Genomic DNA, 20,126 nt, shown 5'->3' with positions numbered 1-20,126 from the left:
ATAATGCCAACTCTGTTCAAGTATTACAAGGACACTTATATTTGTCTAAGCTAATAATGGTAATTGAATTACCTTAGGCATTATTGGTTTAAGCGTAGACATGGTAAGTGTGGTAGATTGTAAAGATGCCTACAATCATACTATGCACACTTTTTGTGTTATTTGACTTTGCAGCACCTTCCATCAAGAGGTATCTATTTCTAAATTTCTTCAGCCTGGGCTTGGCCACGGAATTTGCTTTGGCAAATTGTACAGAAGTATTCACAATGCAAGCAGAGACATGAAACATACCTGTGTGTTGGGGCTTGCCATTTTTTACTACTCTTTGAAATTCTTTGACCACCTCTGTGTAAAATCCCAGAATAACTTGCTGGAGATAAGTGGCCCAGTGATTTGCATCAACGCTTCTGAGAGCCAGCTAATCACCATGTGTATATACATGACCATACACAGCCTCTGTCTACACATGCAAGTTCAGCTGACATCCAACTGAGTTAGACACAGACTGTGCAAGTTTAGCTCAGCTGTATTTGATATCCCACATATTTTTGAGCAAATAAATGACTGTTGCTTTGATATATAAATTATTGGAGTAGATTTTTATATGTTGCAGCAAAGGCTAACTGATACATTATGCAACCTGTGTACCCAGATGAAATAAGGGAAAGCCTGCTGGTAGACTGAAAAATTTTTCTCACTCCTTTTTGCCTTTGGATGCAACTATATAAGGAAATAAGACCAATGTGATGGTATGAGAAAGCAGATGATATTTTGAATATGGAAGAATAGAAAAACAAGGAAATGTAGGTCCTTGATTACATCATATTATTGGATCCATGAATTATCTGACTCTTGAACCACTTTACCTCCAGACTTCTTTTCTATGTTAAAATAAATACATACTCTATTGTGTAATTGATTGTTATCTGGTCCTCTCCACTTGCAGCAAAAGCATCGTAGCTGATACAATGACTCTGAAGAAACACATGACCCGGGGAGAGCTAGAGCCTGAGAATCTATGTCAGAACACTTCCACTTGAGGAAAATAAATCATTACAACTTTTCATGGGTACTTAAGCTTGAAAGAAAATAACTGGAGACAGGAGGGCTTCACACGCATAGCTTGCATCCCCTACAATATGTTTGTCAAAATATGGGGATGGATCAAGCTGAGAGCTAAAAAACTATGCCAAAAACCTTTGAAAATATAGTAAAAATTCTCAGACTCTCTAGGCTGGAGAGAACAAGGTCTGCCAGGCTTGCAACTGCCTAGAAGCAGGAATGAACCAAAGATAGACTCAGTTTTACCAAAACTGCAGTGATTCTTGACAAAATTTAGTCCATTACTTGCTTAAGATCATCATTTCTTTACTCTGTCAACTTAGCAGAGGAATTGTTGGACTCTCCCTGACAGAAGATAAAATCATCATAAGTCTCTACACTTTATATATATATATATACACACACACACATAAGATCCAACATTCAATCCAAAAGTATGACGCTAGAAAGTAGAAGGAGCTGTATGATCAGTAAACAAGAGAAACAATAGAATCAGTCTCCCAAATGTTTGCAATAATGCAATCGGCAGACAAAAACTTTAAAATCCCTAATATTAAAATATTCAATTAAATATAGTAAACTGGAAGATTCAAGAAGTGCATTAAACCCAAAGTAGGATAAATGTAATGCGCTCCCACTCACAAAAAGACATACATGTTTACACATCATAGATAACTTATTGAAGGACAACATAAAAAGAAAGTCTAAAAGCAGTCAGAGAAAAAAGACACATTGCCACTGAAATGCAACAATAAGACTTATAGCTGACTTCTGAACAGAAATGATGGATGCAAGAACACGATGGGTCTTGTCAAACTAGAATTCCCTGACTAGCAAAAGGATACTTTAAAAATAAAAGTGAGTTTGAAAAATAAATTCAAAAGATGAGTCTTGTGTCCAAAAAAATCACTAAAAGGAGTTCAGGCAGAAGGAAAATAATCCCAAATAAAAAGAAATCAGCACAGAAAAGAAATTATGTCAGAAAAGATAAATATATGGGTACATATGTAAATACATCTTGTGTGGTTAAACAATGCTAATAATGTTTTCTATAGCTTAAAACAAGTGTAGAATTGCTATTCTTGACAATCCTAATACAAAAGGTTGGATATGGGATGAAGGAGACAGAAGTCAAAGTGTTCTAAGATTCCAAAAGGAAACAACTCCCTGAATCGGGACCTTATGATCCCTGTAGACAAACTAACTGAAAGTCTCTCTTTTACTTTCCTAAAGACAGGGTTTCTCTCTACCTTTTGTGGTGTCCTTCTCTCAGTTTACTGTATTCCTTCCACTATGTTTTTTCAAACAACTTGTTACACAGAACATTGCCGTGAAGCAGAGAAGATGAGAAGCTAAAAGCTGAAATGGTAAGTAAATTGCCCGAGGTTATATATCTCATATGCAATAAAACCAAGATTTAAAGGCAGTTCTTCTGATCCAAGATCAATGTTATTTGCTACCACTTTGTTTTGTTTTCCAGGGTTTACTGACATTTATCAATTTTTTCCCTCAGATTTTCTGGAACAGTTTTGCTGATAGCCAGATTTTGATGGATTTCCAATGAAGGAATTACTAAACCACTAGTGTCAGACTCTTGTAAATCCGGGAGCATGTTCACTGCAATTTGTGGACTTTTTCATAACTGATGTGTTTGGAATTTATGCATTGATTTCACAGTTAACATGGTTGTTATTTGTTTCCTCTAATATCGTGATTTCAGGTTGAGAGAGAAAATGTTGCCCTGTCATCAGCATATAAGTACTTAATGTTTTACACATTTCTTGAAAGTAATGCTTGAACATAGGCAATATGATGAAATACTAGTTGACGGTATTGGTAATAATTATATCATATCATTAAAATAAACACCTAATAAGTAAAAGTCAAGACATGAGTCAAATATCGTTGAGTAGAAAGAGTTTCAATCATAATGTTTCCTTAAACACTCTAAATAAGTATAATTTTGCCTTGAATATTAACACTTTAAGTCCAATATTGAAACCTTACGGTAGGCTGAATAATAACCTTCATCTAAGATGTCCATGTCCTAAGCCACATAAACTGTGACTATTACCTTATATGGCAAAAGAGACTTTCAGATGTGGTTGAATTGAAAATCTTCTGACGAGGAATTTATCCTCGATTATATGGGTGGTTCTGTTGTGATCACAGGGATCCTTCTAAGAGGGAAGCAGGTCACTGAAGAGATAGAAGGAGATGTGAAACCAGAAGCAGAGAGATTTGAAGATATTTCACTGCTGGCTTTGAAGATAGTGGAAGGGGTAAACCAAAGAATGTAAGCAACGCAGCTCTAGAAACCAGAAAAGGCAAATGCAAGGATTCTGTCCTCAGAGCCTCCCCAAGGAAACAGCTTTGCCATTAGACCAGTGAAACTGCTTTAGGATGTCTAAACTCCAGAATTGTAAGAGAATACACGTGTGTTATTTAAGTTTGTGCTGTTCTTACAGCAACAATAAGAAACAGATAAAGAATTTTTCAACTCTTTCTTAACTATGAACTTAAACGTTTCACTTAAGTAGCTACATGTGTTTTATTGTGCTCGATTTTGAATTCTTCTGGAACTCAATTTTAATCTGTAATATTGATTCTATGTGTAATTTTATGCAACGCACTTAACATCTCAGTATACTTCAATTTCAGCATCTTTAAAACGGAAATTGTGTATCTAGGAAGTCCCATGGTGTATTTTCACTCCTAGTCTGGATTTCCTCAATGGAAGAGCATTATGAAAGAATGTCAGATACAGGTCAATAATATCTACTCAATAGCAGAAATGATTACTAAACTAATGTCTATAAACTTTCAGATTCTTATCTGAGAGAAACTGCATTTGGGGTCTCGCACGCCTGTAGGAAATATCATTGAAAGGCAATGCAAATCAGAGTGGTTGCTCCTGCAGCAGCCATTCCCTGCAGGGACCTTTCAGACATAGGAAAATGCACTGCCATGCAAGAGAGTTTCTGCTAGAGCTTATACCTGAGGCACAAATCTAGAGCCCAGGTTTTGCCACTACCAGAGATAATGAATAAACAAAACAATATAATTTACTACTCAGATTGTAAGATCTTTAAGTCAAGAAACGTTATTTAAATTATTCAAGTCATAGATGGAATGTGCCATTTAGCCAGAGGAAAGTGAAATAGTAAACAATGAAATAGGAAAAAATGAAATGGGAAGCAAAGAGTCTCTAAATATTGCATTAAGTACTGAAGATTTTACTTTTCAATTACCAAAAAATTACTTTTCTCTTAATTATTGCCAGTTTTTTCCTAGAAAAATTTTTAAAAAGTAATAGCTGAGGTCACATTCTACTTGAGCAGACCCATTCTTTTGGAGAACAGGAACTAACATGGGCAGTCACGAAGTACACAGGGAACTTCCATGTCCTAACTGATTGAGAAAAGACTTCAAAATTGTTCTTGAAAATTATTAAATTCATAACATTTCATCGTGATTTTTACCCCGATATTTTACCAAAGTCGTGCTTTAACACTGAATATTCAGCTGTCTTGCAAATACAGGGTGAAAACCGTGTTACATTCTGTTGTTCAGATGAGGAAAAGTCCCAAGAATCCCAGTGAGCCCTTTGCCCAAAGGGAAGGGGCTAGCCTCCTCTTTGTGCTCTTCTGTTAACGCTACCCATCGGCATTTATTTATTTGACAAATATTAATTGCCCTATGTAAGGAACTAATAGAAGCTTAGAATAAAAATAACCATAAGAGGAGGTGGAACAAACAATAAGGTGGATGGATAAATTAGAATATAATGTGTCATATATTTTAATACAATTTTTAACCGTGTACTAGAAAATCCAAATGCCATTTATTCCAGTGATGCTGTACTCTTATGTGAAAACTAGTTTTACTTACAAATGTGTCCTTTACTTTTGGAATAGTCTATAAATTAATGACTTTAGATAGTCACTTACAAGAAATCAGTTACTAAATCAGTTCATTATTTCAACAAACATTCACTAATATTTTCCAAAGTAGTAATCTCTTTGTACTAGTGAACATAAATATTAGTGAGAAAATGTTTTCATAAGTGATACGTATCTTTCACATAGAATAGCCTATTTTGAATACAATTTAGACAAGGATTTGGGGCAAACTCTTGATATCAACTTATTCTATAAATCTTTTTTTTTTTAAGATTTTATTTTTCCTTTTTCTCCCCAAAGCCCCCCGGTACATAGTTGTATATTCTTTGTTGTGCGTCCTTCTAGTTGTGGCATGTGGACGCTGCCTCAGCGTGGTTTTATGAGCAGTGCCATGTCCTCGCCCAGGATTCAAACCAACGAAACACTGGGCTGCCTGCAGCAGAGTGCGCGAACTTAACCGCTAGGCCACGGGGCCTAGATAACATGGCCAGCCCCATATTCTATAAATCTTTATCAAACTGATTGATAAACCTTGATGTCGGTGTTGTCAGGCTGGGACATGGTAAAACCCTTTCCAAAAAGGGAGTTATTTTTAATTAATGCATTACAGGGGATATAAATTAATAATTTTGGTGTTTCAAATATCATAGGATTTAATTAGCGTATGTTAACGCAGTGTAACGAAGCTCAAAGAGGTGGTTTTGTTTATTTCTACCTTAAGGTATAAAGATTACCAGTTATTGGAAGAAGTGGGTAATCCGATGGTTATCTATCAATTTGTCATAATTCACTGCTTGGGATAATTCCTTGCCAGCAGTGGAACCCACTGTCCACATCTCCCTCATTTGACTTCCGGCTGTGAGAAGCTCAGGTAGCTGACAGCCTCTAACCTTGGGCTCCAACTTCAGGATCTCCTGCAGCATTCCCATCAAAGCCACGCTCTTCTCAGGCAGGGAACGGAACTTAATGAGGCAAGGAGTGATAACAAAGTATGGACATATTTCCACTGCTTCTTTATGGCATTGTAGCAATCTACATTCCTGAATAGCACTGCAAAAGCAAACAAAAAACTTCATTTCGTGGCAGTAGTTAATTTCTGAACCACTTTAACGAAACCAATGTGACAGTGCCCAGGGTTTATGGAACTGGTTAGAATATTTCTCAATTCTTACAAAAGCATCACATTTAAGTGCAAAGGGCATTGTATTTAAGTATGTAGTTGGCCATTGAACTTGCAGGCATTCTACAATTGGCTTTAGAAGGACATGAGATTAATGGGCTATAAAGTTTGGTTTCAGAAAACTTTAATCTTACAATACAGCAATAAAGGTCATGCTATTAGTTTTTCTAAATCTATGTTTAGTCATGACTGTATGGCTAAAACTTAAAGGTTATCCGTAGATACAGTGTCTACACATTGAAGGAGGGCTCCCCACTAAAACAGAGTAATTATGCTCTTATTAAAATATACATTAAGAACAATAATGATGGGGAGCACTTTCTATATCCAGCCCACTTATTTAAACTTTACATTTTTATCTCATTTAATTATTAGAACATACTGAAGAATGTTTAGTATACACAGTTTACATGTGAAAATGAATTGCAGATTATTTAGATAGTTCGGATAAATTCAATCACCTGTTAAGTGGCAAAGATTCAAATCCAGTTTAGGTCTAACATTATAGTCTTTTTTTCTTCATTATGCCACTCTGATTCTCAACCCATTTATTCAAATACAATATCTGCGGATAAAGTTTTACACATAATAACTCAGCTTTATTCTAATATTAGCCATGGATTTTCCTTAAAGGTCGCTTTCTACCTAGTACTAAATCATGTTTCATGGTTAAATTACTTCCATGTTTTCTCCTACAGGCTGGTTTGGTATCAAGGCCACCCTTGGCCACATTCTCCACCCCAGCTCATCATCCACCACCCATTCAACCACTTTTTGACATCTATAAATATTTTAAGCACCTGAGAATAAAACTTTCACATTTGACACCCATTCACCAGTCAGGAAAGTCAGGAAAGACATTTTCCCACTTGAGTCAAAAAAATAAAAATAAAAAACCCAAACAAACAAAATAAAAGAAAAAAAATAATTTTCCACCTACCTCGTGTTATTGGTTGTAAATAAAAAGAATAACATATGCTCAGTTCTTGAGTTCACTTTACTCAGCACTGTTTCCTTCCCCTTCTCTCACAAATACTTAATGTTTTCCAACAGAAGTAAAAAGGAACTCATTACAGGGACCTGGCCTCATGGCTTAGTGGTTAAGTTCTCATGCTCTGCTTTAGTGACCTGGGATTCACAAGTTCAGATCCCAGGTGCAGACATAGCACCACTTGTCAAGCCACCCTGTGGTGGCACCCCACATAAAATAGAGGAAGACTGGCACAGATGTTAGCTCAGGGCCAATCTTCCTCACACACACACACAAAAGCAATTCATTACAGAGAATAGTTACCTAATACACATTTTGGAAATGTAGATATCAGACAGGATATGAGAGAAAGGGCTCCCCAAATCAAACACTGTGTCAGGAAGTCTCTTGCTACAATTCTAAGAAACAAATTAGAAACTAGTTAAGCAAATAGAAGCAAAACATATTATTTATTTTTTATATTAATAGGCTATTATCTTAGGGACTGCTTTGCCCAAAAAATGCATATTTTTTATGTTTAATTTTGGATATTAATGTAGTCACATTCCCAGTAGACACATGGAGCTTATCACATCTAGAAATTCATAATTTTTGTTTTCCCAAGGCTTTGTATTACATATATTTTCTTGAAGGCAAATAAATGCATATTGAAAACACCCTTTAAAATTATTAATTACCTTGACAGAAAAAAATGTTTTCCCCAAAGGGTATCTGGTAATGAATTTAAAATGAATTTAGAATTTAAATTATTTTTTGTTCACTACATTTAGCAGAAATATTGCAGTCAGAAAATAAACTTAGATTTTTTTGTTTTTCTCTGCTGGGAGGTAGAAACATTGATCCAAAATTAAAGTTTAGTTATAAGGATTTCACAGGGGTATTTCATGAAATTTAGGAAGCAAGCTAAAAATGTGTGGTTATAGCACAATGTAAGATGGTGCATCCGTTTAGAATGGATATAAGCGATACATATTGGAGTCACTCTGTTCAAGCCTTTACCTTTTCTTATCCAAAAATATTTTTATAATTACACATTTAAAAACAAATACTCATAACCAATAAATAGCTATTTAAACTTGAACTTTGATTATATTGATGTTAATTTCCTGATCAAAGGTAACGACCTTTTCAGAATGTAAAATCTAACTGAAATAAAATCCATTTTAACTGCTGTGTTTATTTAGTGCTAATAAACACTTATGGGTGCCTAATAACTTTTATGAGATAGAATAAATAGTAGATAATATCTAAAACATATATTTTATCCTTTCTTCCTCCACCTTAGTAATGAAGGGAATTTTTTTTAATAAAGAAATTAAGCCTGTTATTTCTTCAAAATGATAGGGAGAGGAAAGTCATTGGGTGGGATAACGGCTCCCAAAGCCTGGAGTGCACAGAAGGAGGTTGTTCATCCTAGATAACATGTCTAAAGCAACAAACGCACACAGCTTTTCTTATCACATCATTTATGCATTTTCACAGAAAATCGCAAGTATACAAAATTACTAGAAAAATTTGTTTCTAATTAACATTTATTGTCTTATACAATAATGAATAACAATGAATACACACATAAATGACAGTGGTAAACAACTAGGCAGTTCACAGTGAATTAGGTTATACCAGCTTGGTTAACACTATTTTGAGGTCCGTTTATTGACTCTTTGAAGAAGTTGTGGATGCTTTGTGTAGGGTAATATTATTCATCTAAATATAAGTAATCCAAAATTTAGAAAAAGATCTAACTGTTGAAGAGGCTCTCCGTGCCTGATTTATTAGGTCAGCACTCACAGGTCTTATATACAATAGCGTCTTTCTCTTGCACCTACAACTCTTTGCTTAAGGGTTGCTCCGGCCAGAATATCCTCTATCCTCAGGCCTGGCAGACCGTAAGTGATAGAATTTACCAGCCCAGGCACAGTACTCAACCAAAAGTGAAGGAACTTTCATGCCCCTCAGAAGACACCTCTGAGGGAGAATCCCAACTTTGTCCCAGAGGTCCCCACTGGGATTGAGCTCCAATCACCCAAAACACCAACACTTCTTCTAAGCCCTGTCTCACTCGCTCCCCCTGCTGGTAGTTCCCATAATCATCTCTCAGGGAAACTACTTGCGTTGAAATCCAGTCTCAGGGTCTCCTTCCGGAATAGACCAACGTCAGACAAGAAGATGCTTATGAAGCTGATGATTTTATAGTAAATTATGTTCTCAAGGGGTAAAGCATTAAATTATTTTTAAAATTTAAGATCATCTTTAACTTGTCAAAATCCTTTGCCTTATTTTCCTTTATGAAAAAAAAAAAGAAAACAATTTTTGTCTTGTCTTTTAGGTGTGTAGCTTCCCTATCTTTCCTTTAGATATGTACTTTTGACACTTTTAATATTTTTAAAAAAATCAATGCTCTCTTTCGTATAAGGGAAGTTAACATGATTTTTGATTAAAGACAATAATTTTTTATCTGTCCTAAATTATCTGGTAAAGTCTGAGAATAGGGAGAATATTTTTAAAAAATGAATGAAATATTAACATTGATCTAGTGCAAATTTTTTATGGTTTTGGTCAATTTGTTTTTGGGAGAGGTATGTTCAAATTTCTCCTTACAAGCTGCTAAATTTTGCATTCATATATTTTGAGGATATACTTTTTTGGAGATAGGGTTTCAGCTTATAGGACTTCTCTGTCCATCTTTCCTTGCTCACCCCAATATTTTTGTTTTGTTTTGTTATTGGAGACTTTTGTCTGATTTTTAAATTGATACTCATATTTTGTGACTTTCGCAGCGTATTTTTCTATTTATTTTCAACCACTTTATAGCATCATGCTTTAGGGATGCTCTTATACACATAATAAAGCTAGATTAAAAAAAAAAACCCTCAACCTGTGAATTTACTGATAAGGAATCTACTCTCAGTTGGATTGTCATATTTTAGTGGTCCTTTCTTTTTCATTGATGTAAAGATATTCACTTTATCTGTTCAGTGTGTTGATGTTCCATTGTAGCTGATTTTTAATTTATTTGGTTTAACACTTCTCAGAAATCACTGGGTTCTTTTAATCTGGGAATTCATGTCATACTTAAATTCTGAAAATATATTATCAAATTTATCTTCAAATATTCATGTTTAATTTTAAAAATGTCTTTCCTTCTTAATTTCTATTGCAAAGTTAGAATGAGGTTGTAACTTTTCATTCTATCATCTATATTTATTAAATATTTTTACATTACTTAATTTCCTTGTGACTTGTGGAATTTTGCTGCTCATATGTTGTTTAATTTATCCATTGAGGTTTGATTTCAATTATCATAGATTTTCTTTAAATTTGCTTTTTGCCTTTTGTCCATTCCGATTGTTCTTTTTCTTCATCATTCTCTTTTTCTATGATAGTTTACATTATTTTTAATATATTTAATTATTTCATCTTCTGAAAACAGTTTATTTTGTTCTCTAGTTTCCTTCAAATTATTATATTTTGGTAGTTGGAAACTACTAAGTCTGTGTTGCATCTGCTGCCTTTGCCACATAGTGATTTATTTTCTCACGTGATTTAATTTTTTAAAATTATGAAGATTATATCCAATAGTTTTTGTTTTCCAGTTGTATTTTCCTATGCCCATGAATATGACATTATTCCCCCCAAAATTCTGCATTTTGTTTTACTAACGTCTCAGTTTTGCCTTGAGCCCATCCTATGATTTATGGATATTTAGGTAGGATAAATTTGGACAACACGTGAGCTTTAATCTCAAATTTTCATGTGAAATATTCTTTGTTTGGTCCTACATAGAGCACAGGTATGTTACAAGCTTCCCTGCCACCCAACTTAGGATTTTGTTTTTGTTGTTTTTTAATTGCATTACACAACAACGGGGGCTGGCCCCGTGACCCAGCAGTTAAGTCGGCGCCCTCTGCTGGGTGGCCCAGGGTTTTGCGGTTTCGGACCCTGGGCGGGAGCATGGCACTGCTCTCAGGCCACGTTGAAGCAGCGTCCCACATGACACAACTAGAAGGATGTGCAACTAAGATATACAACTATGTACCGGGGGGATTTGGAGAGGTAAGGCAGAAAAAAAAAGATTGGCAACAGTTGTTAGCTCAGGTACCGATCTTTAAAACAAAAAGAAATACACAGCATAGAATTTACAATTTTAACCATTTTTAATTGTACAGTTTAGTGGCATTAAGTGCATTCAGATTTTTGTGTAACCATCACTACTATCCATCTCCAGAATTTGTTTCATCTTCCCAAACTGAAATTCCATGCCCATTAAACAATAACTCCCCACTCTCTCCTTCCCCTGGTCCCTGGCAATCACCATTCTGCTTTCTGTCTCTACGAATTTGACTACTCCAGGTACCTCATATAAGTAGACTCATAGAGCACTTGTTCTTTTGTGAGTGGTTCATTTCACGTACCGTAATGACTTCAAGCTTCATCTATCTTGCAGCAAGTGTCACAATTTCCTTCTTTTGTAAGGCTGAATAATATTCCATTCTGTGTATATACCACATTCTGTTTGTACATTCATTCATCAAAGGACACTTAGGTGGCTTCCATCTTCTGATTATTGCACACAATGCTGCTATGAACATAGGTATACGAATATCTGTTCTGTTCAAGTCTCTGCTTTCAATAATTTTGCTATATACCCAAGCTGGAATTGCTGCATCATATCATACTGCATTTCTGTTTTTTTGAGGAACGGCCATACTGTTTTCCAAAGCAGCTGCACCACACAGGTTACTTACCCACCAGCAATAAAGCACAACAGTTCCAATTTCTATGCATCTTTGCCAACACTTGTAATTTTCTGTATTTCTTTGTTTGTGTTTTTTTTTTTTTTAAATACTAGCCAACCTAATGGGCATGAAGTGGTACCTCTTTGTGGTTTTGATTTGTAGTTCCCTAATGATTACTAATGTTGAGTAGCTTTCCAAGTGCTTATTGGCTAGTTGTATATCTTCTTTGAAGGAATAAATACTCAACTCCTTTGCCCAGTTTTATATCAGGTTGTTTTTCTTGTTGCCATTGAGTTGTAGGAGTTATTTATGTATTCTGAATCTGAATCCATTATCACGTATATGATTTGCAAATATTTTCTCCCATTCTGTAAAGTGTCTTTTCTCTCTGTTGTTAGTGTTCTTTGATGCACAAAGGTTTTTAATTTTCAAGTCCAATTTATCTATTTTTTCTTTTGTTGCCTGTTACTTTAGTGTCACATCCAAGAAATCATTGGCACATCCAAGTTCATGAAGGTTTCCAGTGTGTTTTCTTCTAAGAGTTTTATAGTTTTAGCTCTTACATTTAGGTCTTTGATCTTGAGGTAATTTTGAGACTTTTTTTAATTGTTGTAAAAAACACAACAGTATTTATCATCTTACCTATTTTAAGCGTGCAGTATGGTATTATTAACTATATGCATATTGTTGTGCAAGAGATCTCTAGAACTTTTTCATTTTGCAAAACTAAAATTCTATATCCACTGAACATCAACTTCCCTTTTCTCCATCCCCCCGTCTCCTGTCAACCACTATTCTACTTTCTGTTTCTGAGAGTTCTACTACTTTATATAACTCACATAAATGGAATTATGTAGTATTTGTCTTTTTGTGGCTGGATTATTTCATTTAGCATAATGTCCTTAAATTTCATTTGTGTTGTACTATATGACAATATTTCCATGTATTTCAAGGATAAATAGTATTCCATTGTATGTATATGCTACATTTTCTTTATCTACTCATCTGTTGATTGATGTTTAGGTCACTTCCACGTCTTGGCTCTTGTGAATTATTCTGCAATGGACATGAGTATGCAGATATCTCTTTGAGATCCTGTTTTCAACTGTTTTGGATACCCAGAAGTTGGATTGCTGGATGATATAGTAATTCTATTTTTAATTTTTTTGAGGAACCTCCATAGTATTTTCCATAGTGATTGCACCATTTTACATTTCCACCAACAGTATACAAGAGTTCCAGTTTCTCTACATCCTCACCAACATTCATTTTCTTTTTCTTTGATAGTGGCCATTTTTACAGGTGTAAGGTGATATCTCATTGTGCTTTTGATTTTCATTTCCTTCATGATTAGTGATGTTGAGCATCTGTTCATATACTTGTTGATCATTTGTATGTCATCTTTGGAGAAATATCTTTTCAGATCTTTTGCCCATTTTTAAATCAAGTTACTTGGTTTTTTGTTGTTGATATGTAACAGTTCTTTATATGTTCTGGGTATTAACTCCATATTAGATATATGGTTTGCAAATATTTTCTCCTATTCTGTTGGTTTCCTTTACCTTCTGCTGATTGTTTTCTTTGCCAGGTAGGAGTTTTCAAGTTTAATGGAATTTTATTTGTCTATTTTTCCTTTTGTTGCCTGTGCATTTGCTGTCATAGCTAAAAAACCTTGCCAAATCTAATGTAATGAAGATTTTCCCAAATTTCTCTTCCAGGATTTTTGCAGTTTCAGGTCTTACATTTAGGTCTTTAATCCATTTTGAGTTAAGTGTTATACATGGTTTAAGGTAAGGGTCAATTTCATTTGGCATGTGGATATACAGTTTTCCCAACACCAATTTTTGAAGAGACTATCCTTTCCCCATTGAGTAACCTCGGCACCCTTGTCCAGGATTATTTGACCACATACGTGGGGATTTATTTCTGAGCTCTCTATTCTGTTCCATTGGTCTATATTTCTGTCTTAATGCTAGTACCATACTGTTTTTATTACTATGTCTTTGTAATATGTTTTGAAATCAGAAAATGTGAGACCTGAAGCTTTGTTTTGCTCTCTCCTGATTGTTTTGGTATTTGGGATCCTCTAAGATTCCAGATTAATTTTAGGATGCTTTTTTCCATGTCTCTTAAAAATGCCTCTGGGATTTTGATAAACCAGTCAATGCCACTGCATTGACTCTGCAGATCCCTTTGAGTAGTATGGGCATTTTAACAATATTAAGCCTTCCAATCCATGAACATGAAATGTCTTTCCATTAGTTTGTATCTGCTTTAATTTTTTTCAGCAATGCTTTATAATTTTCAGTGTACAAGTCTTTGCCTCCTTGATTAAGTTTATTCCTAAGTATTTTATTCCTTATCACACTATTGTAAGAGGGAGTGTTTTGTTAATTTCCTTTATAGATAGTTCCTTGTTCGTGTATAGAAAGATAATTGATTTTTGTGTGTTGATGTTATATACTGCAACTTTGCTGAATTTACTAGTCCTAACATTTTTTTATGGCGTCTTTAGGATTTTTTTATGTATATAAGATCATATCGCCTGCAAAAGGGGACAATTTTACTTGTTCCTTTCCAATTTGGATGCCTTTTATTTCTTTTGCTTACCTAATTCCTCTGGCTAGGATTTCAAGTACTATGTTGAATAGAAGTGGCAAGAGTGGACATCCTTGCCTTGCTCCTGATCTTGGAGGAAAAGCTTTCAAGGTTTTCACCATTATGTTAGCTGTAGGTATTCCATATATAGTCTTTACTATATTGAGATGCTTTCTATTCCTATATTGTCAAGAGTTTTATCAGGAAAGGGTGTTGAATTTTGTCAAATGCTTTTTCAGCATCTATTGAGATTTTCATGTGATTTTTATCCTTTATTTTGTTAATGTAGTGTAACATTAATTTTCATACGTTGAATCATCCTTTTATCTCAGGGATAAATCCCACTTGGTCACGGTGTGTGATCCTTTAGTGTGCTGTTGGATTCCGTTTGCTGGTATTGTGTCAAGGACTTCTTTAGCTCCATTTTTTGGGATATCGGCCTTTAGTTTTCTTTTCTCTCAGATTTTTTTTTTTGGGCTTTGGTATCAGGGTAATTCTGGCCTCATAAAATCAATTTGGAAATGTTCCCTTTTCTTCAACTACTTTGGAAGAGTTTGAGAGTGACTGGCATTAATTATTCACGTGTTTGGTAGAATTCACCTGAGAAGCCACTAATCCTGGGTTATTAATTTGTTGGGAGGTTTTTTTTGAGGAAGATTAGCCCTGAGCTAACATCTGCTGCCAATTCTCCTCTTTTTGCTGAGGAAGACTGGCCCTGAGCTAACATTTGTGCCCATCTTCCTCTACTTTATATGTGGGATGCCTGCCACAGCATGGCTTGCCAAGTGGTGCCATGTCCACATCCAGGATCCGAGCCGGCAAACCCGAGGCCGCTGAAGTGGAACGTAAGAACTTAACAGCTGCACCACTGGGCCGGCCACTATTGGGAGATTTTTGATGACATTCAATCTCCTTACTAGTTGTAGATTTCTTCATATTTTCTATTTGTTCAAGTTTCAGTTTTGGTAGTTTGCACGTTTCTAAAATTGTACCCATTTCTGCTAGGTTATCAAATTTGTTGGCTTATAGTTGTTGATAGTAGTCTCTCATGATCTTTTGATGTCTGTGATCTCAACTGGAATGTCTCTTCTTACATTTCTGATTTTATTTGACTCTTTTCTCTTTCTTTTAGTCTATCTAAAGGTTTGCCAATTTTGTTGAGCTTTTCATAAAACCAACTCTTAGTTTTGTTGATTTTTTTCTATTGCTTTCCTCATCTGTCTTTTGTTTATTTATGTTGTAGTTATTATTTCCTTTTTTCTTAAGACTTTGAGTTTAATTTTTTGTTTTTTTTCTAACTTCTTGAAGTGAAAAGTTAGGTTATTTGATATCTTTTTTCTTTTTAGTGTAGGCATTTACTGCCATAAACTTCTTTCTTAGCACTGCTTTCGCTGCATCTCATAAGTCTGGATATGTTGTGTTTTCATTTGTTTCAAGGTATTTTCTAATTTATCTTGTTCTTTTTTGACCCATTTGTTCTTCAAGAGTATGTTGCTTGATTTCCACATATTTATGGATTTTCCAATTTTCCTTTTATTATTGATTTCTAGTTTCATCCCATTATCTTTGGTATGATTTCAATATTCTTAAATTTTTTTAATACTTCTTTTGTGGTGAATGTGATCCACCCTGGGGAACATTTCATGTGCTTGTGAGAAAACTGTGTATTCTGCCTTTGTTGGGTGTAGCGTTCTGTATATCTTTGTTAGGCCCAATTATTCTACAGAGTTGTTCAAGTATTCTGTTTCCTTGTTGATCTTCTTCCTTGCTGATCTATCCATTATTGAAAGTGGAGTATTGAAATGGCCAACTGTTATTGTGTTACTCTCTATTTCTCCCTTCCATTCTGTCAGTGCTTGCTTCCTATATTTGGGTGCTCTATTGTTAGATGAATATATATTTATAATTGTTATATTTTCCTGGTGAATTTGACCTTTTTATCATCATATTATGTCCTTCTTTGTCTCCTAGGAAAGTTTTTGACTTTAAGTCTATTTTATCTGATGGAGTGTCGCCCTCTCTCCTCTCTTTTGATTATCATTTGCATGGCATATATTTTCCATCGTTTCATTTTCAGTGTATGTCCTTATATCTAAAATGAGTCTTTGTAGACAGCATTTAGTTGAGTCTAGTTTTTTAATTCTTTCAGCCGTTCTATACTTATTGATTGGAGAGGTTAATCCATTTGCATTCAAAATAATTATTGATTGGGAAGGACTTCTTATTGCTATTTTGTTAATTGTTCTCTTATTTCTTTTAGTGGTCTTATCCCTCTTTTCCTCTCATGCTGTTTTCTTTTGTGTGTCATTGACCTTTGTTTGTAGTGTCATACTTTGACTCCTTTCTCATTTTCTTTTGTGAGACATCATAGGTATTTTCTTTATGGTTAGCATAGGGATTATATAAAACATCTTATAGTTATAATAATCCATTTTAAACTGATAAAAACTTAATTTTAATCACATACAAAAACTTTACTCTCTTATATCTCCCCTTCCCACTTTCCATTATTGATGTTAGAAATTAATTAATATTTTTTAATCATTAACACAGTTTTATAGTTATAATTATTTTTATGCTTTTATATTTTAAATTCTATACCTGAGGTAAAAGTGATTTACAAACCACCATTGCATTGTTACAAGGTTTGTATTTGTCTATCTATTTACCTTTTCCAGAGAGCTGTATATTTTTGTATGCTCTTATGTTGCTGTCTAGCATCTTTTTGTTTCAACTTGAAGCATTCTCTTTACTCATTGAATTATCTTGGCATCCTAGTTAAAAATCATTTAATCAATTATGCAAAGGTTTATTTCTGGACTCTCTATTCTGTTTCCTTGGTCTATACCTCTGTTTTTTTATGCCACTACCACACTGTTTTAATTACTGCAGTTCTAAAATAAATTTTACATATTCCTCAACTCATAGAGGAATGGTACTTCATTGGTTTGTTTTCTTATATGTTACCGAATGTCATGTCTCCATACATGAGGACTCTAGTTTATGTCCTTTTCTTATCTTGTTGTTAAAATGCTAGAATTATCTGAGCTGCATAGTTTTGGTTCTTTCAGGATCAATGTTATGTTATCTCTTTATTTTTGGAATCTGGAGACTTCTTTTTCAAATTTAATTGTTCTTCATATAATATTTTCTCCAACATTTATAAGCATTTGGAGTATGTTTATATAAACTTTGTTCACTGTGTTGCTAGAAATGCCCATTATTTGAAGAGGAACAACAAATGTAAAGTACACGAGAAAATTTAGTAAGAGTTATGTGGCAATACAGAAGATGAGGAAGCAGAAGTTTCATTGGAAAAAGAACAGTAATTTACTGAGGATGCCTTTTGTATATACCTTAAATAAACTGTTGCATTATTTTAATGTCACACTATACATATCATGAAACAAAAAGATAATTTAATCACTATTTTTCATGTGTGTAAGCATATTATACTGGTATTTAAATTAAACATTTGTCAAGCAGGTTAAACTCTGCTTTGATATCTTCTTTAAATAAATGGACTACTGTTTGTAATCTGTACTCCAGTCACCCTAAAATCTATAAGACTTACAAAAATAGAAAACTTATTTCAGAAAATAAGGAAATATTTCAGGAAATGTACCAGTAACACGTAAGCATTTAAGATTAATTTTAATTCTTATATATAAATTTATAAATTTGAAATTGCAGTACAATAATTGATCTGAGAAAGAGCATCCTGACTGAACTTCAATAAATTTTAACTTTCATTTTTATGGTATCAGATATTGAAAAGCCAAACTTGAAACTAAAATGAGATGTGTCATTTTCAATTTGCCAGACTAGGTAAATTTGTGTCTAAGATCATCCGAAATTCCGCCAGGATTTATAAATCAACAAGTCTACTTTTGGCAACCTATGTAAATTTTTTGTACTGTCTATAATAACTAAGAAAAATATTATCAATTCATATGTCAGTAATAACCAGCTGAGAAGTTAGGGTCTTCAAAAAATTTCTCAATATTTCTAAAGATCATGAGATTTACTACTGAAGAGAAAATGTTACATTCTAATCGTTGGCAATCAAGGGCACATGCAGACATTCTCTCTCACTGGGAGACTGCATAGTGCCCAGCTCCAATCTTTTCTTTCATGGAGGCAGAATTACAAAACAAATAAAACAATGAGCAAAACTGTCTCCTGAAAAACAATAGTATCTCAGTAATATGAATCAAAATATCCAGGGAGTAAAGAGTAGTTATGAGTGAATTCCTTTCCAATGACATTTTCTATGACGGAGTGATCCTGTTCTCTCCAAATGTTGGAAACTTAACAGCCTTCAATTAAGGGCATCAAAATTTGTTTTCCAAATGAACATGTTTATAGTAGAGGATATCTTCATATTCTATATCTGTAGTTTTGGCAAAAGTTAAAAAACAAAGTGTTATAAGACGTTGGCTCCATTAAAGTTCAAAACTGTCATCCGTGTGGACGGGGATTTTTTTCTTTTAAGGAATTGTGGGAGTTTCCATATCAATGTACATTCTTTACAATAATATGAATTAATTCAATGAATTACTGAATTAACTAATGAACTAAATTAATTAATAAAATGAATTACAGTAATATGCTAAAATTATTTTGAACAAAGTGATGTAATTAGGTTTGCTGATAAGAACTTCAGATGATTTACCTGTTTAACAAAAATAATGGGGGGCCCCATGGCTGAGTAGTTAAGTTTGCTCACGGTCTTCCTGGTTTGGATCCTGGGCATAGACCCAGCATCACTCATCAAGCCATGCTGAGGCGGCGTCCCACATAGCAGAGCCAGAATGACCTACAATATACAACTATGTACTGGGGGGCTTTGTGGAGAAGAAGAAGAAGAAAAGAAAAAAGATTGGCAACAGATGTTGGCTCAGGGCCAATCTTCAAGAAAAAAATTTAAAGAGTTAAAATTTTATTTGTCAAAGGAATTTCACCATTTCAAAGATTTTAACAACATTTTCAGTTACAAAAATATATTCACAATGTAGAAATTCTCCTCTGATTTTGCCAGTGGGTAGAGGGAATGTTCCATGTCTACTGATTAATTTACAAGCAACTTTAAAAGTCTGAAGAGTGCTCACTTCAGCAGTACATATACTACAACTGGAATGATAGATTAGCATGGCCCCTGTGCAAGGTGACATGCAAATTTGTGGTGTTCTATATTAAAAACAAAAAAGTTTGAAGAAATGTTAGACATTTTGAAGTAGTTGACATCATTTATCCAAACTGTAACATCAAATGTTTATCTTCTGTTCTTAGTTAATAACCAACCAACTGAAGTATATATCACATGTTCTCACTTAAGTGTCTTCAATTATATGTGGTTTCCTTTGCTTGGAATATAAAAACAGCAGCAACAATGACAACCTTTGTAATATGCTTCAAGACAAGCCTTTTTGTACTGGAGCAAAACCAAATTTATATACGGTTCCATCAAACACCCGGCTCTGTTGCCTTCAAATATACATTGCTAAGAAACTTCATTGAAAATGATACATTTCACCTATTACATCCTATTATGATCCAACATGATAAACAAATAAAAATGTTAATTAATAATAAGTTTCTTATCTTTGTTGTTCTTTCATTTTACTATAGGCGAAAATGATACAAAAACATTT

At 34.1% G+C, this 20,126-nt stretch overlaps 1 pseudogene; it reads left to right on the top strand.

Annotated features, from left to right (window-relative positions):
- Positions 1 to 19,575: 19,575 nt before the first annotated feature.
- LOC139076887 (U6 spliceosomal RNA) lies at positions 19,576 to 19,672 on the top strand (annotated as a pseudogene).
- Positions 19,673 to 20,126: the final 454 nt, after the last annotated feature.

The sequence above is a fragment of the Equus przewalskii genome, chromosome 17, assembly GCF_037783145.1.
Source record: "Equus przewalskii isolate Varuska chromosome 17, EquPr2, whole genome shotgun sequence".
Classification (NCBI taxonomy): domain Eukaryota; kingdom Metazoa; phylum Chordata; class Mammalia; order Perissodactyla; family Equidae; genus Equus; species Equus przewalskii.
Note: the sequence above shows the minus strand (reverse complement) of the source record. Positions and strands in the feature narration are given on the sequence as shown.